General features: G+C 40.8%; 1 protein-coding gene across 1 annotated transcript in view; it reads right to left on the reverse strand.

Annotated features, from left to right (window-relative positions):
• Positions 1-27,249, reverse strand: part of DTD1 (D-aminoacyl-tRNA deacylase 1) — a 227,232-nt gene that overhangs the window by 122,282 nt on the left and 77,701 nt on the right. The gene's annotated exons all lie outside the window — the stretch shown is intronic.

Here is a 27,249-nt window from a genome sequence, read left to right on the forward strand (position 1 = left end):
CTATGTTTAGTATGAGGATGTAAAATGGCAAATGAATCATTGCTCCCCAGTAAATTGAGTAAACATTTTAAAACTATACACTCTAATTTACAAGATAAATCTGTAAGTTTTTTCAAGAGATTGTCTGAACAGCAAACAAAAGCAGCAAATTCTTTTAAAAGTACAATGACTATTTCTGATAAAGCTCAAATCGCTTCTTATCAAGTCTCAGAACTGATAGCAAAAAATATGAAAGCTCATACTTTGAGTCACTTATTTTGCCTGCATGTAAAAAAATGGTCATGACAATGCTAGGAAATGAAGCAGCAATGAAAATAAGCAAAATTCCTCTGTCCAACGATACAGTTCACAGGCGTATTATAGAAATGTCTTCTGATATTGAGAAAAATGTATGCTGTAATAAGCTTCAGTATTCAAATTTTGCATTGCAAGTTTATGAGTCAACAGACATTACCAACACGACGCAACTCTTAGCATTTGTCCGTCTTATTAACGAAGATCAGATAGTAAATCAGTTTCTTTTTTGCAAAGAATTAGGTGTGTCTACAAAAGGTGAAGATGTTTTTAACATTCTGAATAACTATCTTGATAAATGGCAGCTAACATGGAAGTCGTGTGTAGGCATTTGTACAGATAGATGGCCCCTTCCATGGCAGGCTGTGTTAAGGGTCTTACATCTTTTGTAAAAAAACAAAATGAGAATGTTATTGTAAGTCACTGCTTTCTTCATAGGAGGCCTTGATGGCAAAAACATTGGTAGAAAAATTAAGAGAAGTTTTAGATCAAGTTGTTCAGATGGTAAGCTTTATTAAAACAAGACCTGTCAAATCATGTTCATTTGGAAAGCTTTGTTTCCATATGGATTCACAGCACAGACAGCTGCTTTTACACACTGAGATGAGTTGGTTGTCAAAGGGAAAAGTACTGACGTGTATACACAAGCTAGAACAAGAACTTCTTGAGTTTTTTGAAGAGAAACAATTACATTTTTGTAACCTCCTTCGGTGCCAATTTTGGATTGCCAGGGTACAGTATTTGGCCGATATATTTCAGCAGCTCAATATTTTGAATACTAACATGCAAGGGAAAGAAGACAATATTCTCACATCCACTGACAAAATGAAAGCGTTTCGGAGAAAACTACAGATTTGGAAAAGAAAAGCTGTTGAAGGTAATTTGGAAATGTTTCCATTGGTAAAAAAACACTTGCATAAATGAAACACTTCCAATAACAGTTGAAAATTTAATAAGTTTAGAAGAAAAATTGGGTTCTTATTTTCCATCACTTAACACTGAACAATATGATTGGACTAGAAACCCATTCATGGAAGCTTCAAGTGATTTCGGTTTAACATTAACAGAAGAAGAAGAACTGGCAGCTATATCCATTGATCGTGGATTGATGATTAAACATAAGGAATTGTCTCTTGAAGCCTTTTGGATTTCTATAAAAGAAGAATATGTGACAATATATAAAAAAGCTTTCAACATTTTACTACAATTTTCAACATCCTATTTATGTGAATTAGGATTTTCTACCCTCAACACAAGAGTAAAAAGAGAGGAATTCTTCAATGTATTGATGAGGAAATGAGAGTTTGCCTTTCAAATATATGCCCAAACATTAAAGAAATCGCTAGGACACATCAGGCTCATGTTTCTCATAAAAACAAGAATGAAAAAACTTAGCATTCATACCGGAACCTGCCGAATTCACTAAACCTTACTAAGAATGTATCTATATATATAAAAAGATAATTTTTTGTCATTTTTTTAATTTTTTAATCCCTTTTTTATGAATTCTAAAAAGCAAAACTCAGAAAATGTAACATAAAAATGTTTTTTAATGTCAGAATAAATTTAATTTTGTCATATTTATTTCTTTTAATTACCATAAAAGCACTCTTGGACTTTATTTATTTTTTTTAATATTTGACTTAATTATTATAACATATTTCTCAGAAATTTGTATATAGTGCGCCTACAATTATTTGTAGGATTTTAAATGCATCCCGACTTCAAAAAGTTTGAGAACCACTGGCTTAAGGACTTATGTCCAGGACCAGAACAGGGAAAGGCAAAAACAGTAACTCCGCATGGAGAGATCTGGACAACACAACATTAAGCAGGTGACCAAGGTTCACATCACCAGAGAGGTTGCATGGATATCAGACACCTCCTGAGATGATGAAACAAGAACACTAACCTCTCTCTGTGCTCTTCCTAAAATCCCATAACTCCAGGCTAATCACAAAAGAGAAGAAACAAACCCATATTTGGGTGCTTTCTACAGGCAACCTGGCCAGTACTCCTCATGACTGTTAAGGTCACGAAAAATACTTGTTTTTTCTTCTGTTAACTGAGAAAGACTGTGAAAAGCCTGCGAAACTCTCAGAGATGATGAAATTCATCATCTGGACTAGATCCGGGAACAGAAAGAGGACATAAATGAAAAAAACAGTGAAATCCAAATACAGTTTGGGATTGAGTTAATGGTAATATACCAATGTCAGTTTCTAATTTTGACAAATGTGCCATGGAAATGTTTAAGATGGTAACAATAAGATACGCTGGGTGGGGGTTACTCAGGCACTTTAGTTACTCTTGGCAACATTCTGTAAACCTAAAATTACTTCAAAATAAAAGTTTACTTTTAAAAAGTCAAATGTAAAGAAATTAGAGGATATCAGGGAAGTGCTTTAAAATTCTCCAGGAAAGTGTAGATAGGGAGTTGATAAAACAAGAATAATAAAGTTCTGGTAATCATGATTTAAGTAAGGATTTCTTTTGAAAGGGACATGAGCAAATGGCAAAAGGCAATGACTCGGAACTTTGCAGTGGGGACCTTTCATGTCTCACTGACCCACATCACTTTCTGTGTCATGAGAGTTTTGCAGGGTGCCCAGCCATCCTCGGTTGCCTGGGCCTGGCCAGTTTTCACAGTGACAGTCCCAGTCCCAGTCCCAGAGAACCTTAGTCCTGAGCAAAGCAGTCCTCTCGATCCCTTTCTCCCCGTGTATCTGAGTGTGCTCTCTGTCTCAGAAGCACACACACACAGTGAGATTCTTGAGTTAAATAAACAAAAACTTAGGTACAACTCCAGAGTCCAGGTAATTATTTCACTTTTATAAAAAACTCTAGAATGGCCCTGGCTGGTTGGCTCAGTGGTAGAGCGTCGGCCTGGCGTGCGGGGGACCCGGGTTCGATTTCCGGCCAGGGCACATAGGAGAAGCGCCCATTTGCTTGTCCACCCCCCCCCTCCTTCCTCTCTGTCTCTCTCTTCCCCTCCCGTAGCCAAGGCACCATTGGAGCAAAGATGGCCCGGGCGCTGGGGATGGCTCCTTGGCCTCTGCCCCAGGCGCTAGAGTGGCTCTGGTTGCGACAGAGCGATGCCCCGGAGGGGCAGAGCATCGCCCCCTGGTGGGCAGAGCGTCGCCCCTGGTGGGCGTTCTGGGTGGATCCCAGTCGGGCGCATGCGGGAGTCTGTCTGACTGTCTCTCCCCATTTCCAGCTTCAGAAAAATACAAAAAAAAAAACAAAAAAAAAAACTCTAGAATAAAACAATCCTCCCTCCTCTGTGCCATCCACCTACCACCACTATATATTTATGCCCATTATCAAGCCCAGAAAGAATTTTTTGCCATTTTTGTAAATATCAAATGCGCCCTATGCACATATCCTTCCACAGCCTTTGAGATGTCTCAGGAGCACCACAAGAGTTTTGGGGCAGGCCACTCTATAAGCAGGCTAGCTACCCAGAGGAAACATGGTTCATTGTGCACAGACATCAACAGTGAGGTCTGGGCTTTTCCAGGCTCGATGCAGATCCATGCAAGCACCAAGTACGTGTGATGGAGAACACAGGCCAGCCCCCGAGACTGCCCCAGACGTCCTGAGACTGCAGACACATCTCCGGGTACTTTCCTATCTCACACCTGCATTTAGAATCTGCATTTGAGTGAAGTGAAAGCACAGCCCACAGATGCCTGTCAGGAATCCACAATGGCCATGCCTCGTTTGTAACCAAAACAATAGCAGCTACCATTTACTGAGCAACTATTATGTGCCAGGGACATTAGTGGCTATGACGAAGCAAAAGAAGCCAGATAATAGCTGGGATTATGTTCAAAGGATTTCTACAAACTCAGATTTACATATTTTCTTTCTCTTTTAAAAAATTTTATTTAGAAAATTAAATTCAATGGGATAACATTGATCAATAAAGAGTACATAGGTTTCAGGTAAACATCTCTATAGCATTTGAACTGTTGATTGTGTTGTGTATCCATCACCCAAAGTCTAATCATTTTCTCTCACATATATTTGTCCCTCTTTACTCCCTTCCCCCTGAATACTAACCCCTATGGTATCTGTTGTTTGTGAATATCATCTCCCATTTGGTTGGCTGCCTTTTTTATTGTCAGTTTCTTCTGCTGTGCAGAAGTTTTCAGTTTGATATAGTCCCATTCATTTATTATTGTCTTTACTTCCCTGGCCTTTGGGATCAAAGTCATAAAATGTTCTCTACAGCCAAGGTCCACAAGTTTAGCACCTGTGTTTTATGAAGTGATAGATACATGAATTTACCACAACTCCAACTGCCCTTTTGTTGTCCCACCTGGCTGCCTGACCTCACCCTTACTTACTGGACTATCGCCCCCGAGGCAGAGGAATTCGAAGAAGCTAGTCAACCTGCCCCAAGATGGAACATTCTAGAAAGCTGAAATCCTAAAACCATAAAAGGGAACATACCAGAACTTTTGCCTCAGTATCCCCTCAGGCTCTCCCAAACACTATATAATTCGCCCCTAGTCTGTAACCGGTGCTCTTCTCCCGGGAGAAGTGCCCGGCAGGGTTCCTTTCTTCCTTTCAATAAAGCCTGTTACTCTGGTCTTTTCGGACTCCCATGGATTCCAACATGAAGAGCATATTTTGATGGGAATATAGATCAAGGAACTTAATCAACTGTTGTATGAATACTTTATGAAACTATTTTCTCAAACTGGATTGTGAAAATAGAGGACTTTTAGATGATGACCCTCATTAGACTTTTCCAAAGGAAAAGCCATTCCTAAGAGGTTAGCAATGCCCTTCTGACCTAAGTAAGATAACAAAAGGCCAGGAAAAGGTGAGACAAGACCACCAGGTACAGCCAGAGACACGCTGTTCTTGCCTGAGGTATAACCCCCTCCCCTAGCCCTGGACATTTTTTCTTCATTACTGGTACACAGTGAAAGCAATAAAAATTACTTCAAGATAGGAGCCATAAAAAGAAAATTAATTTATCATTAATTTAGCTTCCCTGAGCCAAAACAGAATTATCTGAAGCAGCTGTATCAGTTCAATTATGTGACAAGAGAGTCAGAATTGACCAGATGGCTGTTCTGTATCTCTTTGAAAGGAAAGTAGAACCAGGGGGTGCAGGTGCGAGTGCAATTAGACTCCTCTGTTTATCTTATCTGATTTGAAATCTCAGTACATATGGGTCACCCTCCTTCTTTTTGATTGGTGGACGAGATAACTGGTCTGATTTTTCCTCTACCGATTAGCACTGTGGTTGTTTCCCTCACACAGTACTGGGCACCCTTGTACCTATACCTTTGTGCATATGAGCGCAGAGTTTTGTACGAGAGATTCAAACAAGGGGAACTGCTCAGTCGAGTGACATCTGGTTCTAATTGTGCTCAATATTGCTAAATGCCTCCAAAAAGGCTTCACCAGCTTGCTCTACCAACCCTGCATCAGTGTCCATTCCCCTGCACTCATTAACTGATAACTTATCAACTTTTAATTTTCTCAATCTAAAGAGGCAAAACAAGAAGATCTCATCATTTGAATTTCCTGCAATGTCGGTGAGATTGAGCATCTTTTCAACCTTCAGTGGCCATTTGTCTTTCTTCTGGGAATTGCCTTTTTCCAATTTCCTATGTGTTTTGGGTCATTTTCTGTTATTGATTTGTAGATGCTCTTTATAGATCCAAGTATTAGTTCTTCATTTTTAAGAAAAAATATGTTTCATAAATGGAGAGACAAACCATGCTTATGGATTAGAAGATTCAATGTAGTAAAGAAGCAGATTCTCTGCAAATTGATGCATAGGTTTAATATAATTCCTACCAAAATCCCAACCTAGTTTTTTGTAAACAACGACAAGCTTATTCTAAAATTATAGAAATTTAGAATAAGTTGGAAGGGCACACACAGGTCCTAGAATAACTAAAAGGAGTCTGACAAAAGAGAATAAAGTGGAAGGAATCAATGTACTAAGGCTCACTATATAGTTATAGTAATCAACACTGTGCCAATGTTCAGGGGATAGGCACACAGGTCAATGGAACAAAACAAAGAACCCAGAAATAAACCCATACAAAGAGTCCAACTGATTTTTGACAAAAGCATAAAAATTGAGGTAAGACAGCCTTTTCAACAAGTGATACTGGAGCAATTTGACATGCATAGGCTAAATAAATAAACCCTGACCTAAAGATGGGTGGACTGGATCAACGTCAATGTCCTGGTTGTAATATGCTTGACAAGATGCTGCCATGACGGGTATACATATGTCACTGTGTTATTTCTTACAATTCCATATAAACCTATAATTACCTCAATTAAAAATTCAATTTAAGGCCCTGGCCGGTTAGCTCAGCGGTAGAGCGTCGGCCTGGCGTGCGGAGGACCCGGGTTCGATTCCCGGCCAGGGCACATAGGAGAAGCGCCCATTTGCTTCTCCACCCCCCCCCTCCTTCCTCTCTGTCTCTCTCTTCCCCTCCCGCAGCCAAGGCTCCATGGGAGCAAAGATGGCCCGGGCGCTGGGGATGGCTCCTTGGCCTCTGCCCCAGGCACTAGAGTGGCTCTGGTCGCGGCAGAGCGATGCCCCGGAGGGGCAGAACATCGCCCCCTGGGGGGCAGAGCGTTGCCCCTGGTGGGCAGAGCTTTGCCCCTGGTGGGCGTGCCGGGTGGATCCCGGTCGGGCGCATGCGGGAGTTTGTCTGACTGTCTCTCCCCATTTCCAGCTTCAGAAAAATACAAAAAAAAAAAAAAAAAATCAATTTAAAATGCTGAAAATATTTTCTCATGGTCTATCTCTTATCTCCTGAATTTCTTTAAGGTGTAGGAGGGTTAATTTTTATCTAGTCAAATTTACTTTTCTCAGGGAACTCTCATCCACTGTTGGTGGGACTGTAAAGTAGTACAACCATTATGGAGGAAAGTATGGTGGTTCCTCAAAAAACTGCAAATAGAACTACCTTATGACCCAGCAATCCCTCTACTGGGTATATACCCCAAAACCTCAGAAACATTGATACGTAAAGACACATGTAGCCCCATGTTCATTGCAGCACTGTTCACAGTGGCCAAGACATGGAAACAACCAAAAAGCCCTTCAATAGAAGACTGGATAAAGAAGATGTGGCACATATACACTATGGAATACTACTCAGCCATAAGAAATGATGACATCAGATCATTTACAGCAAAATGGTGGGATCTTGAAAACATTATAAGGAGTGAAATAAGTAAATCAGAAAAAAACAAGAACTACATGATTCCATACATTGGTGGAACATAAAAATGAGACTAAGAGACATGGACAAGAGTGTGGTGGTTACCAGGGGTGGGGGGAGGGAGGACATGGGAGGGAGGGAGGGAGAGAGTTAGGGGGAGGGGGAGGGGCACAGAGAACTAGATAAGAGGGTGGCGGAGGGCAATCTGACTTTGGGCGAGGGGTATGCAACATAATTTAATGACAAAATAACCTAGACATGTTTTCTTTGAATATATGTACCCTGATTTATTAATGTCATCCCATTACCATTAATAAAAATTTATTTAAAAAAAAAATTTACTTTTCTCTTTATGTCTCCTGGATTTAGTTTTTTTATACTTTGCAATTTTTTTGAGGTTGCTAAAAAGAGCATCTTTTTAAAAAAAGTTTCTTATACTAAATATATGTCTTTTTATAATAAAACATTTTTAACCATAAGAAACCCTATGAAAGGTAACATAAGAACATTAAGTAAACCTGGGCATAACCTTAAAAAATAATATTTAAGTGCTTTCAACTTCAGGCTTAGTAGATATGACAAGAGAAATTAAACATCATAAATAGAATGGGAAAAGCACATATATACGTAGGTGCTCATGAAGGAAGCCAGAAGAATGTGAGTGCATCCCATTCTGCCTAGCACTGTGTCAGCCTGGGTAGCCACAGTGGGGCAATAGGGCCGAGGTGCAAACCAGCTTCTGATCAAGTTCTTTAGCATTTAAGTCAGGATCTGACTCATCAGACTATATCCCAGAAAGGTATCTATTCCACTTTTCTAAACTTTCTTGCAGGATATTCAAAAAGATATTACAATGAAATTGTAAATTCTTCCTAAGAAAGCAGCCATTTGCATTTGACTTCTCAGTACTTAATGAATTTCCATTTTTTAAAGAAAGTATTCGTCAGACATCTTAAACTAAACTACAAATAATAAAGTGCCATTTCCAGTGCCTATGATGTGCCAGATGCCAGTCTGAGCACTTTACCTACTTTCTAAACATAGAGGTAAGTAATCTGTCCACGCCAACACCGAGGCCTCAGAGTCTGCTTCTCGGAGTACAGACTCATACTACACAACTCAGTCACATGTCCAGCTGCTAGCCAGTATCACAGCCTCACACAAGTGGGTAACCTGCCTGGCCCAATACTTCTTCCTTTGATGTTAACATGGCCTGTGTTAATAAATATTATCTCAAAGAAAAAAGAAGCAAATATATTTTTTTTTCATTTTTCTGAAGCTGGAAACAGGGAGAGACAGCCAGACAGACTCCCGCATGCGCCCGACCGGGATCCACCCGGCACGCCCACCAGGGGCGACGCTCTGCCCACCAGGGGGCGATGCTCTGCCCATCCTGGGCGTCGCCATGTTGCGACCAGAGCCACTCTAGCGCCTGAGGCAGAGGCCACAGAGCCATCCCCAGCGCCCGGGCCATCTTTGCTCCAATGGAGCCTTGGCTGCAGGAGGGGAAGAGAGAGACAGAGAGGAAAGCGTGGCGGAGGGGTGGAGAAGCAAATGGGTGCTTCTCCTGTGTGCCCTGGCCGGGAATCGAACCCGGGTCCTCCGCACGCTAGGCCGACGCTCTACCGCTGAGCAACCGGCCAGGGCAAGAAGCAAATATTTTTAAGTCAATCATGTTTAACCAGTGGAATAAGAAAAATAATATCAACAAAATGAAAGGGCAACCTATAAAATAGGGGGAAATATTTGCAAGCCACATATCAGATAAAGGAGTCAACAGCCAAAATATATAAGGAACTCATACAAATCAATAGCAAAAAAAAAAAAAATGGCAATAATCCAAATATTTAATGGGCAGAAGACCTGAATAGACATTCTTCCTAAGAAGACATACAAATGGCCAATAGGTAAATGAAAAAATGTTCAACATTGCTAATCATCAGAAAAAATGCAAATCAAAATCACCATAAGATATGACCTCCCACCTGAAAGAATGGCTGTCATAAAAAAGATAAAGAGATAACATATGCTGGTGGAGATGTGAAGAAAAGGTAACACTTGTGCAGTGTTGGTGAGAAGTTTAAGTTGGTGCAGCCACTATGGAAAACAGTATGGAGGTTCCTGAAAAAGTTAAAAGAGGTACCACACGATCTAGCAATTCTATTTCTGAGTATATATCCAAAGGAAACAAAATCACTATCTCAAATATTTTCACCTCCATGTTCATGGAGCAGTATTCACAGACCAAAGACATGGAAACAACTCAGTATCCACCAAAAGATAAATAGATTAAAAAAATGGTGTGTGTGTTAGATAGATAGATAGATATAGCTACAGATACAGACATAGCCATAGATATATAAATACAGATAGCATAAAAAAGAAAGAAATCCAGCCATTTGCAACAATATGAATGAACATTGAAGGCATCATGTTAAATAAAATAAGTCAGACAAAGAAAGACAAGTATGTATGACCTCACTTATATGCTAAATCTTAAAAGAGCCAACCTCATAGAAACAGAGAGTAGAATAGTAGTAGTTTCCAGAAGCTGAGGAGTGGGGGAAAAAGAGAAGATGTTGGTCAAAGGGTATAAAATGTTCAGTTATGAGTAAGTTCTAGAGATTGAACATACAGCATGGTGACTATATTAACAATACTGTATTGTACACTTGAAATTTATTAAGAGAATAACCTTAAATGTTCTCACCACAAAAACAAAAATTTATTATGTGAAGTGATGAAAGTGTTAATTAACTTTAATGTGGTAATCACTTAACAATATGTATGTGTATTAAATTGGCCCACTATATATAAATACTTTAAACTTATACAATGTCATATGTCAGTTATATCTCAATACAACTAGAATTTTTAAAAATGTAAAAGAAAAAAGAAAAGCTAATAGTAAAGTCATGAGTCTTCTTCTTCTTATACTCTCATTAACCAAATTACCCGTGTGTTTACCTGGGGCTGAGCCCAAATCACAAATCACTAGCAGCCACTGAGAAATGAAACGGGAAGCACATATCCTTCATTTCAGAGAAGAGAGGCCCATTTTATCAATACTTTAGCTATATGTGTGATAGCACAGAATAAAGCAAAAGACCCCAGCATGTCGTTAAGTGTAAGGAGAAGGGACAATAGCTACAGTTTGATATTTAGACTTAGAGTCAAATGTTTAAGAAAATACACTCACATTCCAGACCTTATGCTGTCCTTGGAATGTTGTTCCCCAAGATATTCATGGAAACGTCCTTAATAAATAATAGCTTTGTGTAGATAGATATTGCACACATGAAGAAACCTTATCTTAAAACAATGGGCAACAAATATTTATGACAATTCAAGTTCTTCCTGCCTGTAACATGGCTTCTCAGAGCTCACTGCCTGGCCTGAAATTCCTTCTCTGTGAAAAGAAGTCAGAGGCAAAAATCCATGCCTGGCCGAGGAGAGATGGCAAACAGGGCAAAGGCCGCACCTCACTGGGAGGGCTCGGAGGAACCTGCACACCGAGATGTCCCCTGGCTGTAACTTCCTTACAGAGCTGTGCAGGCGCTCCCTGCCCACCCCAGGCACAGTTCCCCATCATAGAGCACTTGCAGTCACCAGCATCTCCAACCAGCACACACACACAAAAAAGCTCAACCCTAAAATATTTTATCTGAATAATATATACTCAGTTGCTTCCAGGTGTAACTGAACAAATCTCACTGCATTAAAAACTCTTCATTATCATAATTAACATCCCATAACACACTGGACAATTTACACATCCCCTCTCGTGTGACTCCACCCTTCACAACAGCCTGTGAGGTCCACAGTGCAGGGAGCACCATCCCTTTGACAGGAGACACAGAGCCCCTTGACCAGCCTGCCGGAAGTAGAAGTCAGTACTAGAAGTCAAACCTTCTATGTCAAAATCTCTACTGCCCACCAAACTTCACTGCAGATGAGGCTTATTTTCTTTCTATAATTCTTGGTTTTGTTTTCCATTAAAATACAAACTACCACAATGGCCACAAGAACCAAAACTCCAGTATTACATAATTATAATTAATGCTCTTCATAGATGACAAATTCATGGTCACTTATCCTTGTCACTTCTGTCTCCCACTGTAGTAGCCAGCTTTCGAGGTGGCCCCCAAGGATCCTCATCTCCTGGTATTCAGGCCCTGTGTACTCGCCTCCCGCACTGAATGGAACTGACTTGAATAACCAACAGGATATTGTGGACTTGAGAAGCTATGTCCTAAAGGACATTATGGCCTCCGACTTGCTCTCTCCTAAACTGCTCAGCTTGGGGGAAGCCAGCCACCATGGCATAAGCCATGGCAAGAAGCTTTGTGAGGAGACCCATGTGGAGAAGAACTGAGCCAATAACCAACCCCAACTTATGAAATGACAGCAGCACTGTCTGATGTCTTAACTACAGCCTCACACAAGAGACCGTGAGCCAGAGCCACCCTGCTAAGCCACTCCCAAATTCCACATTTACAGAAACTGTATGAGACAGTACATATCTAGTGTTGGGTTAAGCCACTATGTTCTGGGTAATTTGTTATATATAAATAGATGACTAATAACTCTATTTCTCTACAAGATTCTAGGTACTCATTAGACTCAAATAAGGCAGTAGTGAGACTGATTTTCCAATTGATCTAGACTCTCCCACCCTGACCCTTCTGTGTCCACGCCCGTATTTGTTTTGGATAACCTAATTAAGTAAGGTTCAAGGGGCAATCTGTGGCCACTGAAGAGATTATGAAAAAAAAATGATGATCAAAGTAGAGGTTTAGATCATATTTATCTTAAAGTCTACAAGACTATTGGAGGTTCTTTGTCTATTGCCTCATAAACAAGAAAAGCTTTCCTTCTCCTTGTTTCTTCTGGCATATTGTCAGCAAAGCGGCAACTTATGCATAAAGTACAAAAGGCCAAATGCGAGGCTACAGTATTACTCAGCAGTGGGGCTCAGGCTGGCGTCCTCTGAGGGACCCTCAGTTCATCCTGCTCATTTGTAAAGTAAGGGGTCCCTATGAGCAAAGAGAGACCACCCATGGATGATGTATATCCATAGGGGATGTACAAACAGGAATCTGAGAACAACTCTGACTTTAATTATAAGAGTATTATTGCCTGTGACACAATTCAAATAAGATTTGTAGATGAGTATTGCGTTTGTGTTAACTTCCTGGTTTAGGTCATTGCACTATGGTTAGGAAAGATGTTAATATTAGGGAAAGCTGGGTGAAGGTATATAGATACTGGGTACTATTTTTGAAACATTTTATACGTCTAAAAATTTTTTAAATAAAGTACATTTAAAGCAACAACAACTAAAAAAGAACACTGCAATTAAGATTGAAACAACACTAAAACCATTCCTTGAAAGGCTCTGATGCCAGTTTTCTAGCGTATACTTGGAAAAGCCATTCTAACGTGGCCCTAGTTAAAGAGGGTGCTAAGATACAAGGGGAGTCTAAACTTGATTGCAACCTTCCTATTCTTTGGTGGGCAGAGACTTCAAGTGTTTTGGATGTATGTTATGTGGGGATAGAGAGCGAGGGCAGTCAAGTATACAGGGGCCTCTTTGTTAAGAACGGGAGGACAGGAGCAGGCACAATGCGCACCCGACATGCAAGGGCTCCCACAGCATTCTCAGCCTCCCGTGGAGTGAGTGATTCAGAGCTGGTGAGGTGCCTCCGGCCCCTCTTCCCCTGCCCAAGAAGCTAGTGTTACAAGCTGGAGGGAGCCTAGCCCCCAGACAGCAAGTGGAGTAGGCTCCCGCCATCTCATGTTGCACTTTGGTGAGATTAACTGTTATCGTGTCTGCTCTGGCAGCTAACATTTTAAAAAATATTCCCAATAAAGATATTTCCATCAAAAATAATTAACCTAGTACTTCTCAGAAAAAAGCAAAAGTGATCAAATGTATCAGATTATAGCAATATCTTCATGGGGGAATAAAAATATCCAAGCTCCCTTCATATTTAGATGTTTCTTCCATCCTCCTACAGAAGTACTCACACAAGTAGGCAGAGATTTACACATAAGCATGTTTATTGCCACACTGCCTGTTTGTGTTAAAAAAGAAGGAAAACAGTGAAATGCCCATCAAACAGGGAATGAATACAGCCATTCAATGAACCATTCTGTTGTCCTACACATCCTCTGATGTGTGCTCTGCCCATACTCTCTCTAGCTGAACCCCTAATCAGTGGTGCCCACAGCAGTACCATGCACCAGTGTCTCTCAACAGCCAGTCAATGTACTAGTCCACCAGAAATTTCAGGCCAGTCCGCAAAAGAGTTGAACACCCTGATGTAGTATGAAGGATATAGACTCACTGATCTAAGTTGAATTCGCTTATGCTCAAAGTGATTTCTGTCTTAGCAGTCCCGAAATATCAGATAATTCTCTTTTCACCAGCCCCAAGTGTAAAGAGGTTGAAAATCACTGCCCTAGGACTCCCAATAAATGTGCATTTTCTGTGATGGATAATAGCCACTGATACAAGATAATGGATACATGATGGTTTGTTGTACTATCCTGTTTATGAGTTTGAAGTTTTCTCTAATACAAAGTTTTAAAAATGTATATACTTCTTGAAAATCTTCTATAATTAAAACTGAATAACCCTTGCTATAAACAGAAATTATTACACTCATTAAAAGAGGCAAGAAAACTAACTCAGGGAGATTAAGCAATTGGTCTAGTACATCATTGGTTAGAATAGGCTGCTAACTGATTAACTCATTAGTCTACTACAATCGTTCACATAAATCCAGGGGTAATCAAAGCTATTTTTATCTAGATCAATTTAAAAGAGTTCATGACCTTCTTTGAAAAACAAAAATATTGACTAGAAATCATTCCCAATGGATTCTCATTTCCTAGACTGTACTGCTGACCCTAAATTCAAGATTCTTATTTTGTTGCTAATGGAATATCATAACATAACTAAACATTCTAATATCCAAAAACAGTCTTTGAAATAACTTTATATTTTAAATTACAGATTAAAATAAAATACAGAAACATGATTCATAAACACGTATTTTCTTTTCTTTTTTTTTTCTTTTTTTTTTTTTTTTTTTTGTATTTTTCTGAAGCTGGAAACGGGGAGAGACAGTCAGACAGACTCCTGCATGCGCCCAACCGGGATCCACCCGGCACACCCACCAGGGGCGATGCTCTGCCCACCAGGGGGTGATGCTCTGCCCCTTGGGGGGGGGTCGCTCTGCCGCGACCAGAGCCACTCCAGCACCTGGGGCAGAGGCCAAGGAGCCATCCCCAGGGCCCGGGCCATCTTTGCTCCAATGGAGCCTCGGCTGCGGGAGGGGAAGAGAGAGACAGGGAGGAAGGAGGGGGGGGGGTGGAGAAGCAAATGGGCACTTCTCCTATGTGCCCTGGCCGGGAATCGAACCCGGGTCCCCCGCACGCCAGGCCGACGCTCTACCGCTGAGCCAACCGGCCAGGGCCAAACACGTATTTTCTAAATCATGATTACTTTTTAAAATAATAATGTAATCTTGCTGTTAATATTGATTAATGCTCAAAAAGGAGTTCTTTTTAATGAATACAGATGCTAAAATACTAAACAAAATACTAGCAAATCGAATACAACAACATATTAAAAAAATAATACATCATGATCAAGTGGGATTCATCCCAGAATCTCAAGGATGGTTCAACATACGTAAAACGGTTAATGTAATACACCATATCAACAAAACAAAGAACAAAAACCACATGATCTTATCAATAGACGCAGAAAAGGCTTTCGATAAAATACAACACAATTTTATGTTTAAGACTCTCAACAAAATGGGTATAGAAGGAAAATATCTCAACATGATAAAGGCCATATATGATAAACCATCAGCTAACATCATATTAAATGGCACTAAACTGAAGGCTTTCCCCCTTAAATCAGGAACAAGACAGGGTTGTCCACTCTCTCCACTCTTATTTAATGTGGTACTAGAGGTTCTAGCCAGAGCAATCAGACAAGACAAAGAAATAAAAGGCATCCATATCGGAAAAGAAGAAGTAAAGGTATCACTTTTTGCAGATGATATGATCCTATACATCGAAAACCCCAAAGAATCCACAAAAAGACTACTAGAAACAATAAGCCAATACAGTAAGGTCGCAGGATACAAAATTAACATACAGAAGTCAATAGCCTTTCTATATGCCAACAATGAAACAACTGAGAAGGAACTCAAAAGAATAATCCCCTTCACGATTGCAACAAAAAAAATAAAATACTTAGGAATAAACATAACAAAGAATGTAAAGGACTTATATAATGAAAACTATAAACCATTGTTAAGGGAAATCGAAAAAGATATAATGAGATGGAAGAATATACCTTGTTCTTGGCTAGGAAGAATAAATATAATCAAGATGGCTATATTACCCAAAGCAATATACAAATTTAATGCAATTCCCATCAAAATTCCAATGACATTTTTTAAAGAAATAGAGCAAAAAATCATCAGATTTATATGGAACTATAAAAAACCCCGAATAGCCAAAGCAATCCTAAAGAAAAAGAATGAAGCTGGGGGCATAACAATACCTGACTTCAAACTCTATTATAGGGCCACGACAATCAAAACAGCATGGTATTGGCAGAAAAATAGACACTCAGACCAATGGAACAGAATAGAAAGTCCAGAAATAAAACCACATATATATAGTCAAATAATTTTTGATAAAGGGGCCAACAACACACAATGGAGAAAAGAAAGCCTCTTCAATAAATGGTGCTGGGAAAACTGGAAAGCCACATGCAAAAGAATGAAACTGGACTACAGTCTCTCTCCCTGTACAAAAATTAACTCAAAATGGATCAAAGATCTAAACATAAGACCTGAAACAATTAAGTACATAGAAGAAGACATAGGTACTCAACTCATGGACCTGGGTTTTAAAGAGCATTTTATGAATTTGACTCCACAGGCAAGAGAAGTGAAGGCAAAAATTAATGAATGGGACTACATCAGACTAAGAAGTTTTTGCTCAGCAAGAGAAACTGATAACAAAATAAACAGAAAGCCAACTAAATGGGAAATGATATTTTCAAACAACAGCTCAGATAAGGGCCTAATATCCAAAATATACAAAGAACTCATAAAACTCAACAACAAACAAACAAACAATCCAATAAAAAAATGGGAAGAGGATATGAATAGACACTTCTCCCAGGAAGAAATACAAATGGCCAACAGATATATGAAAAGATGCTCATCTTCTTTAGCTATTAGAGAAATGCAAATCAAAACGGCAATGAGATACCACCTCACACCTGTTCGATTAGCTGTTATTAGCAAGTCAGGTAATAGCAAATGTTGGAGAGGCTGTGGAGAAAAAGGAACCCTCATACACTGTTGGTGGGAATGTAAAGTAGTACAACCATTATGGAAGAAAGTATGGTGGTTCCTCAAAAAACTGAAAATAGAACTACCTTATGACCCAGCAATCCCTCTACTGGGTATATACCCCAAAACTCAGAAACATTGATACGTAAAGACACATGCAGCCCCATGTTTATTGCAGCATTGTTCACAGTGGCCAGGACATGGAAACAACCAAAAAGCCCATCAATAGATGACTGGATAAAGATGATGTGGCACATATACACTATGGAATACTACTCAGCCATAAGAAATGATGACATCGGAACATTTACAGCAAAATGGTGGGATCTTGATAACATGATACGAAGCGAAATAAGTAAATCAGAAAAAAACAGGAACTGTATTATTCCATACGTAGGTGGGACATAATAGTGAAACTAAGAGACATTGATAAGAGTGTGGTGGTTATGGGGGGGAGGGGGGAATGGGAGAGGGATAGGGGGTGGGAGGGGCACAAAGAAAACAAGATAGAAGGTGACAGAGGACAATCTGACTTTGGGTGGTGGGTATGCAACATAATTGAAAGACAAGATAACCTGGACTTGTTATCTTTGAATATATGTATCCTGATTTATTGATGTCACCCCATTAAAAAAATAAAATTATAAAATAAAAAAAAATAAAAAATAATAAAAAATAATAATAAAAAAAAAAAAGGAGTTCTTTTAACACCATAAGATCCTGTATTTGCATATGTATAAAGCTGAAGATTCCTTTATTAACCTAACCTCTTCGCTCTATTTTTTTTCAGCCTGTCACACATAGACTGTGTTTCTAACTGTAAGTTACACAGGTTCTGGAGACAGGCCAGGGTGAGCCCAGACTGGCCTGGAGCAACATAACAGAATGGGCCAGCGCTGAAGAACAGCTTTGCCAGCAGGCCGTCATTTACACCATCCAATCTTTGGGGAGGAAAGGAACACACAACCTGTGAACCTCAGTACAACTACAGAGTGAACTTCCAGGGTCAAAAGTGTGCTTCAAAAGTCAAATGGTAAGAAAATGAATACATTCTAGCTGATTCCTGGAGGACACAGTGCCAAATCCTGAGGCTTTACTTGTGAATAGACCATATTACAAACCAGAAAGATCAACTTAAGGAAGTTCAATACAGAAAAAGCTGAAGCAGTCAACTAGAAAAGCTGTCTTCCGTCGGAACTGAGTTCTCTTACTTACTGGCCGGTTCATGTGACCTTGAACAAGACATTCAAGAGAGAACTGAGTTTCTCCCATTAAGGTGCTGGTGGGAGTCACATGCATGGATATGCAACTAAGAAACCATTAGTTCTCAAATCTGTTCCTATTAACAAGGAAAGCCTGCTATTATTATAAACCCCATTCATATATAGTGATTTCATTTTTTAAAAGCAAGGTTTACTTTTAGAGTTATACATTTCCAACATTTCTCAACATTTCACTTAAAAAAAAGTAAAAGAATGTTTTATAAAGATCACCAGAGCTACTATCCAAAGAGAGAAGGCAGATTAGTAGTTATTTTTCTATACAGTCTGACCAGGAGGTGGTACAATAGATAGAGCATTGGCCTAGGACACTGAGGACCCAGTTTCAAATCCCCAAGGTTACATGCTTGAGCAGGGGCTCACCAGCCTGAGCACAGGGTTGCTGGCTTGAGCATGGGACCATAGACATGACCCCATGGTGATCACTGGCTTGAGCCCAAACGTCACTGGCTTGAAGCCCAAGGGTGGCTGGCTTGAAGCCCAAGGTCACTGGCTTGAGCAAGGAGTCACTGGCTCAGCTGGAGCCCCTGGGGTCAAGGCACGTTATGAGAAAGCAATTAATGAACAACTAAGGCACTGCAACTATGAACTGATGCTTCTCATCTCTCTCCCTTCCTGCCTGTCTCTCTCTCTCTCTCTCTCTCTCTCTCTAAAAAAAAAAAAAAAAAAAAGCCTGAACAGGTGGTGGCACAGTGGATAGAGCGGAGGACCCAGGTTAGAGACCCCAAGGTCATCAGCTTGAGCGCAGACTCATCTGATTTGAGCAAAGCTCACCAGCTTGGACCCAAGGTTGCTGGCTTGAGCAAGGTGTTACTTGGTCTGCTGAAGGTCCACGGTCAAGGCACATATGAGAAAGCAATCAATGAACAACTAAAATGTCACAACGAAAAACTGATGATTGATGCTTCTCATCTCTCTCCGTTCCCGTCTGTCTGTCCCTATCTATCCCTCTCTCTGACTCTCTCTCTGTCTCTGTTAAAAAAAACATTTATATATGTATATATTATATATAAATAATATTTAATATATATTTAAAATAACATATTAAAATGTTTAATATAATATATATAAATAATCATACGCCAAGAGCAAGTGGGATTTATTCCATGGATGACAGGTTGATAGAATATCTGCAAATCAGTAAATAGATTTATCACATAAACAAAATGAAGGGTAAAAATCACATGATCATATGAACAGATGCAGAAAAAATGTTTGATAAAATCCAGCACTGCTTTATGATAAAAACTCTCAGCAAAGTGTGAATAGAAGGAACATACCTCAATATAATAAAGAGCCATATATGACAAACCCACAGCCAACATCACACTCAAAGGGCAAAAACTACAAGTGTTTCCTGTGATTGGGAACAAGACAGAGATGTCTGCTATCACTACTCTTATTCAATACAGTACTGGAAGTCCTAGCCACAGCAATCAGACAAGAGAAATACAAGGAATCAAATTGGGAAGGAGGAAGTAAAACAGTCATTATTTGCAAATGACATGATACTGTATATGGAGAACCCTAAATATTCCATCAAAAAAACTAATAGAACTGACAAATTAATTTACAAAAATAGGAGACAAAATAAAGATAGAGAAATTAGTTGTTTTTTCCTACACCAATAATAAACTATCAGAAAGAAAAACTAAAAAATAAAAAAATCATTCACAACTGCTTCAAAAAGAATAAAATATATAGGAATAAACTGAATCAAGGATGTAAAAGACCTGTACTTGGAAAATTATAAGACAGTAAAGAAAGAAATTGAAGAAGATACAAACAAGTGGAAGCATATACTGTGTTCACAAACAGAAAGAATTAACATCATTAAAATGTCCATATTACCCAAAGCAATTATAGATTCAATGCAATTCCTATCAAGATACTACTGATGTATTTCACAGAACTAAAACAAATATTCCAAAATTTTATATGGACCCACAAAAGACCCTGAATAGCCACAGCAATCTTGAAAAGAGGAACGAAGTTGAAGGAATCATGCTACCTGATGTCAAACTATACTACCAGGCCATAGTAATCAAACAGCATGGTACTAGCATAAAAACAAACATATAGATAATTGGAACAGACTCAAGAGACTAGAAGTCAACCCACGCCTACATAGTCAACTAACACTTGACAAAGGAGGCAAGAACATGCACTGGGATAAAGAGAGTCTAATTAATAAATGGTGTTGGGAAAATTGGAAAGATATATGCAAAAAAAATGAAACTAGACCACCTTCTTACAATACACACAAGAAAAAACTCAAACTCGATTAACAACTTAAATATTAGACTCAAATCCATAAAAATCCTAGAAGAAAACATAGGTAGCATTTCCTATAGCAATATTTTTTGATATAACTCCTCAGGCAAGGGAAACAAAAGGAAGAGTAAACAAATAGGACTACATCATACTAAAATGTTTTTGTGCAGCAAAGGAAACCGTCAACAAAATGAAAAGACAACCCACTGAATGAGAGAACATACTCACCAATACATCTGATAAGGGATGAGTATCCAAAATTTATAAAGAACTTATGAAACTCAACACCAAAAAAACAAACAATCCAATTAAAAAATGAGCAAAGGACCTGACAGACACTTTTTCTAAACAGGACATACTGTTGGCCAACAGACCTATAAAAAGATGCTCAACATCAATAATCATCAGAGAGGTGCAAATTTAAACCACAAAGTCGTATCACCTCAGACCTGCCAGAATGGCTATCATCAATAAATCAACAAACAACAAGTGTTGGCAAAGGTGTGGAGAATTAAGAACCCTCGTGCACTGCTGGTGAGAATGCAGATTGGTACAGCCACTGTAGAAGGCAGCATGGAGTTACCTCAGAAAATGGAACTAATTGCCTTTTGACCCAGTGATCCACTTCTGGGAATATATCCTAAGAACCTCAAAACATTAATTCAAAAGAATCTATGCATCCCTATATTCACTGCAGTGCCCTTTACAATAGCCAGGATCTGGAAATAACCCAAAGGCCCATCAGTAGATGAGTAGATAAAAAATTCCATTTACACAATGGAATACTAAGCGGCCATAAAAAAAAGAAATCTTACATTTTCTGATAACATGGATGGAACTGAAGAGCATTATGCTAAGTGAAATAAGCCAGTCAGAGGAAGGCAAGTACCTTATGATTTCACTCATATGTGGAATCTAATGAACAAGATGAACTAACAACAAAAGAGAGACCGACTCATACATAGAGAGCAGGCTGCAGCTGCTGAGAGGAGGGGTTAAAGGTATTAAAACTCAGGGACATGGACAACAGTGTGGTGATTGTTGGGGTGGGGAGGTGAGGTGAGGTGAAGGAGGATGAAAGGGATAAATGGTGATGAATGAAGACTTGACTTGGGTTGGGGGCAAACACACAATATAGTCTACAGAGATGGTTGTAGAAGTGGGTACCTGAAACCTGTTACCCCAATAAATTCAATTTTATAAAACTTCCATCCCCTCAGCCCACCTTTAATGTCAGCCCCAGCGGCTGCAGATAGCACACCATCAAAGCTCCGGCTCAGCTGACAACCTGGACTCCTAGAGCCAACACAGAGGGTCTGTTTACCTCAGGACCATCTCAGATGCCACAAGAGCCTGCTTGCCTGCTCGGACAGCCAATAGAAGCAGGAACTAGTAGCTAAAGGCCCCACCTCCCATCCTGTAGACATAAAACCCGGGAAGGCATTCTGTACACTTTAATAAGTGGGTTCATAGAAATATGGCAGGTGCGTCTCCATCCTTTTACAACTCTTGAGAATCAAATGAGCACTATGCCCTAACCCTATGGAGCAGCATTCCTGGCGTAAATCCTGTGTTATGCTCCAAGAAGAACTCTTAGCAGATCCAACTAGAACAGTGCTAATTGGTTCTCAGCGTTAGCTGCACATTGGAGTCATCTGAGAACGTTTAGAAGTCTTGATGCTCAGATCACAATCACACTCCAGAAAAAATTACATTGGCCTGTGTCAGGGTGGGGCAGGCTGCCCAGGGCTCACCCTTGTACAGGGACCGGGAGTCCAACACTGGCCAGGGGAGCAAAAGATGCAGTGAGGTAACTCTCAAGGGGACCAGTCATGAGGGGTTTAAGATAAATCCTCTTTTCCAGAATGTACTAGAGGAGGAGGATCCACAAAAGTGGTAGGCAGATAAACAGATTACATACTAACAGATGGCTTTTGTTTTTATATAACTGGAATCATACTACCCGTACGCTTTAGATAGAGATCACTTATTTCATCTAATAATACAGCTACTACAGTTTCCCACATAGTGAATACATCTCTATTGCATTCAAATTTTAAAACTAGCTAGCCAGTTGTCATAAGACCTCTGTTGAAAATCCACCTCTTGCCCACTGATCTGAAATGCTATCTCTATCATATACCAAACTCCTTATACATCACCAAGTCTGCTTTCCGGCCCCTCACCGGGTCTGCCGGTAGGTTCCCCTCTGCTCTGCCAGCACTGTTGTCATTACTGTGGTGCTGAAATACACTGTGACAACTAGGAAGGCCATTCCCTCCAGGAGATATTTTAGAATTACATTTATCTCTTTAATTCCACTGAAACTTATTATAAGGTATCATATAAAGTATCTAAAATGATTAGTATTCTATAATTACCAACCAGTTACCCAATGAGTGCTTAATGAGAAACCCTTCCATCTGCCATTAATTTGTAGTGCCTATTTTATAACACAATATTCTCACACACCAAGTATCTCATATTCAGTTCTGAACTGCTTACTGCCTTTCTTTTTTTTTTTTTTTTTGTACCTTTCTGAAGTTGGAAACGGGGAGGCAGTCAGACAGACTCCTGCATGCGCCCGACCGGGATCCACCCAGCATGCCCACCAGGGGGCAATGCTCTGCCCATCTGGGGCGTCTTTCTGTTGCAACCAGAGCTGTTCCAGCACCTGAGGCAGAGACCTCAGAGCCATTTCAGCGCCCGGGCCAACTTTGCTCCAATGGAGCCCTGGCTGCAAGAGGGGAAGAGAGAGACAGAGAGGAAGGAGAGGAGGAGGGGTGGAGAAGCAGATGGGCACCTCTCCTGTGTGCCCTGGCTAGGAATGGAACCCGGGACTTCTGAACGCCAGGCCAATGCTCTACCACTGAGCCAACCCGCCAGGGCCATACTGCCTGCTCTTGGGGAACTTATATTCTAGCAGGGAAATTGACAATAAAAAGCAAATAACTAATACATACTGTTATAATATTTTTGAAGGGGGTAAATCTTACAAAAGTAGAAAGAAATCTTACCTTTTGCAACAACATGGATGGACCTGGAAACTATTACGTTAAGTGAAATAAGCCAGGCAGAGAAAGAAAAATATCATATGACCCACTCATTTGAGGAATCCAAGGAACAATGAGAACTGAGGAATGGAACTGAGACAGAGGAGGGATCAAAGGGACCAGAGGAAAAGAGGACAGAGGGAAAGGGGATGATAGGATGGGATAAACCTGAAGGGAAGGGGGGAGGGTGCTGTAGGGAAGGGGGAAAGGGAGATGTTCAGGGGAATATGGGGGAGGGGAGGATGCATTCAGGGAGACCCTAGAATCTATGTAAACAGATAATTTTACATAAAAGTAGAAAGAAGTGGAGCAAGGCAGGGGACCCGGGAGTACACAGAGGGACGGGAGTCGGGGGCAGGGTACCTATGAGCTATGGTGATTGGAATAGGGAGGTAGGGAGGCCAGGACTACAAGGAGGGGAGGCTCCATCACAAAGTGAGATGGGAGTGCTGGGGGTGGGCAGACGGCAATACGACAAAGGGTGGCAGGGGACACAGGGCTTCATGATCAAAAGGGTCTGTACTTCGTTTAGTGTTCTGCTACCACCATCCTGAAATTTCTAACAATTTCATCTTCGAGTTTGTGTTTTGTGGGTGAAGTCCTACAAAGAAGCATGCACATGAGCAGAGGAGATACACACTACATGTATGTATCAAGCCTTTCCTTGCTACCCCTTCACAGACAGCATTCCGAGAGCATAGAATTCACAGATACTGTTCTGACAGCACTGAATTCCAGTGGACCGGTATGTGTGGGATTCAGGACAGTCAATATAAGTAATAAAACAAGTGTATTACAGGCCCTGGCCGGTTGGCTCAGTGGTAGAGCGTCGGCCTGGCATGCAGAAGTCCTGGGTTCGATTCCCGGCCAGGGCACACAGGAGAAGCGCCCATCTGCTTCTCCACCCCTCCCCCTCTCCTTCCTCTCTCTCTCTTCCCCTCCCGCAGCGAGGCTCCATTGGAGCAAAGATGGCCCGGGCGCTGGGGATGGCTCCTTGGCCTCTGCCCCAGGCGCTGGAGTGGCTCTGGTCGCAACAGAGCAGAGCGAGGCCTCAGAGGGGCGTGCCCGGTGGATCCCGGTCGGGCGCATGCGGGAGTCTGTCTGACTGTCTCTCCCCGTTTCCAGCTTCAGAAAAAAAAAAAAAACAAGTGTATTACATCTACGACCGAGCAAGCAGGGATGCTGGCAGCTCGATAGGTCTCATTTGCATTGAATCAGAACTTGCTTTGAATGCAGAGAGCAAAAACTATCTTTTTCATTTACTGTCAGTCGTTCTTTACTCATTTGTAAACCAAAGGTAGAGAATGCTGGCAGAATGTACCTTTATCAAGAAGTAAAGCAAAAATTGGTAAATAAGTTTTGTTCAGCTTTTCCACTGTTCTGGTAAGAATAAAATACGCATATACAAACTGAAAAATAAAAACTATGTGATTTCAGTGACTCCACATACAAGTTAAATTTACATTTAAAACTGGCGCTAGACCATTTAAAGATAAACCATAAAATGCATGATTAAATTAAATGTTTCACTTGACTTTGGTTAGAATGGTGTTAAATAGCAAATAAAAAGTACCATGACAAGTCCAGAGAAGGGCCACAGAAGATAAAAAATTTACACTGCAGCACCTTTAAAGGAATTTTTCTTCTTTTTCAACATCAATCTGGCATTTCATTTGGCACTGAGCCCTGAAAATGCTCTAGCGGCTAACCAGGCCTGTCAATGCCCTGGGTAAAAGACTCCCACCAAGGCAGTGGGCTTGGGCAATAAATAATAGCCTGCCTGTCCCCTGGTTCCTCCACCCACAGCCCAGATCAGTGCCCCAAACTTGCCTGCAGACTGGAACCACCTCTGGTCCCACTCAGAGATCTGGTGTCATGGGTCTTGGGTATAGCCCAGAGGTTGGGAGTTTTTACAGGAGATTCTAATGTGCATCCAAGGGTGAGAACCAGTGGTCTAGATTAAGGCTACCAGGTATGGGGCACACACATCACTGACAGTCACAGATCCTGTAGTGGGCAGTTTCAGCAAGCCCTGCCATGTTATCAGATGAAAAACCTGCACTAGCTCCTTACAGTAAGCAAAGTGGTCAGCCACCAAGGGTCACTGGACATTTGAGGAAAATTAACAGCACCAGAGAGATAAGACAAGATGTACAAATAGAGCAGCTTATAAGACCCACAGTAATTCAAGAAACAAAAAAGACCTTTTAAAAGTGATAAGAGTGTGGTGGTTACGGGGGAGGGGGGAGAGGGAGAGGGAAAGGGGGAGGGGGGCACAAAGAAAACTAGATAGAAGGTGACAGAGGACAATCTGACTTTGGGTGATGGGTATGCAACATAATTGAACGACAAGATAACCTGGACATGTTATCTTTGAATATATGTATCCTGATTTATTGATGTCGCCCCATTAAAAAAATAAAATTATTAAAATTAAAAAAAGGCCCTGGTCGGTTGGCTCAGCGGATGAGCGTCGGCCTGGTGTGTGGGGGACCCGGGTTCAATTCCCGGCCAGGGCACATAGGAGAGATGCCCATTTGCTTCTCCACCCCCTCCCCTCCTTCCTCTCTGTCTCTCTCTTCCCCTCCTGCAGCCAAGGCTCCATTGGAGCAAAGATGGCCCGGGCGCTGGGGATGGCTCCTTGGCCTCTGCCCCAGGCGCTAGAGTGGCTCTGGTCGCGGCAGAGCGACGCCCCGGAGGGGCAGAGCATCGCCCCCTGGGGCGCAGAGCGTCACCCCTGGTGGGCGTGCCGGGTGGATCCCGGTCGGGCGCATGTGGGAGTCTGTCTGACTGTCTCTCCCCGTTTCCAGCTTCATAAAAGTACAAAAAAAAAAAGAAAAAAAAGAAAAAAGAAAAAAAAAATTTCTACAAGAATAATATCATTACAGGGAGAGAGAAATGTTAAAATGTATTAAGTCTTAGAGAGAGTGCAAAATTGTATTTTCCTCTATTTTTTTGTAGGTCTTTCTGAAAAGTCAGCTGTTAAGTTGTTAAGGAATGGACCATTTATATGATTCATTGAAGAACTCTCCACAATTGAAGCTGTAGGTAGTGAGATTCTCTGTTGAAATGGGACAATGTACTATCTAGTCATAAGAACATCAGAATCATCTTCTTTTCATTTTGTCTCTAGTTTGCAATTTATTCCATATTCAACAACTGTATTAGAGTGACTAGGAACTATTTTCATGCTAGGAACCTTATATATATGTCATATAAAAGATCATGTCATGTTTGTGTAGAGATGAAAATAAAATAAGCTATGATGACACAAAAAATAAATAAAAATAAAATAAAAGTGATGCTCCTATCATAGACCATAGGATAATGATAACACCATCCCTCAGTCCATGCTTTTCAACTGGTGTGCCGCGGCACACCGGTGTGTCCTAAGAGTTTTTGGAACATGCAACACCCGAGTATTTCATCAGGGGAACTAACCTCTTTCCCTTAGACCAGTGGTTCTCAAAGTGTGCGCCAGGGCACATTGGTGCGCCCTAGAAGATTTCCAGGTGCGCCCTATGGTATTCCAGAGAAATATGTGCCTGTTGGGGACCAAAAAACCAACAGGGTTTTTGGAGTTTAGATTTTTGAGGGACAGAGGTATGGGGAATTGGCTAGAAGCTGACAGTCTGCCCAACTCTCACCTCACTTGCCTGATAAGGTTGCAAAAGGCTGTTAAGCTGTGGTGCTGGATTGTTTATATTACTCCCCATGTTCCCCAGAAAGACTGGAGGCAAGT

This window comes from Saccopteryx bilineata, chromosome 6, assembly GCF_036850765.1.
Source record: "Saccopteryx bilineata isolate mSacBil1 chromosome 6, mSacBil1_pri_phased_curated, whole genome shotgun sequence".
In the NCBI taxonomy this organism is placed as follows: domain Eukaryota; kingdom Metazoa; phylum Chordata; class Mammalia; order Chiroptera; family Emballonuridae; genus Saccopteryx; species Saccopteryx bilineata.